This window comes from Papilio machaon, chromosome 16, assembly GCF_912999745.1.
Source record: "Papilio machaon chromosome 16, ilPapMach1.1, whole genome shotgun sequence".
Classification (NCBI taxonomy): Eukaryota; Metazoa; Arthropoda; class Insecta; order Lepidoptera; family Papilionidae; genus Papilio; species Papilio machaon.
Window position 1 is genome coordinate 5,475,605 of NC_060001.1, and position 684 is coordinate 5,476,288.

Below are 684 nucleotides of genomic sequence, written 5' to 3' on the forward strand. Positions count from 1 at the left end.
GCGCGCAGCGAGGGTGCCTGCGGCGGGGCGCGCGGGGCGTGGCGCGGGCGGTGGGGAGCCGGCGGCGAAGGCGAGGGGGCTCCCGCACGCCACCGCGCCGCGAACAGGTGGCCGGCACCATCCCCCGCCACCCGCCCGGCCGGTTCTCCTCGCCGCCACCCCGCTCGATTATACTCGACAGAGTCTACACAGAACCTGGATTAACTTTATTACACCGTGGCCGACATAAAAGCCTATACAATATGTACTCTTCCCACTCCTCGCACTCCCGAAATCGCGAGTGCTTGGTAAACCGAACGTGACTTGGCAACAAAATCGATTTTATACGAAAATATAATGTAGAAATCGATACCTCGTTTAAACAATTTAACGTGGAACATGCTAATTATGATTTCGAGTCAAAAACTAGGAAGGAAAATGTACGAAAATGTAAACACCAAATATCGAAACATAGCACTAACATGTTTCCGTTTCAAAATACATAAGATTTCATGGCACGCAGTTTAAACGAGTTTTGCGATGCATTTATTTTGCATCCAAGTTTCTTTGCGTTCAGTACAGATAACGATTATTATATTTGCATTGCTTTGTTTATATGATACCCGTAATAATAAAGCTGACTATCAACGTGACCTTATTAAATGCAGGCATCTCAATAAAAGTTCTCTCGCCAGAAGATAATAT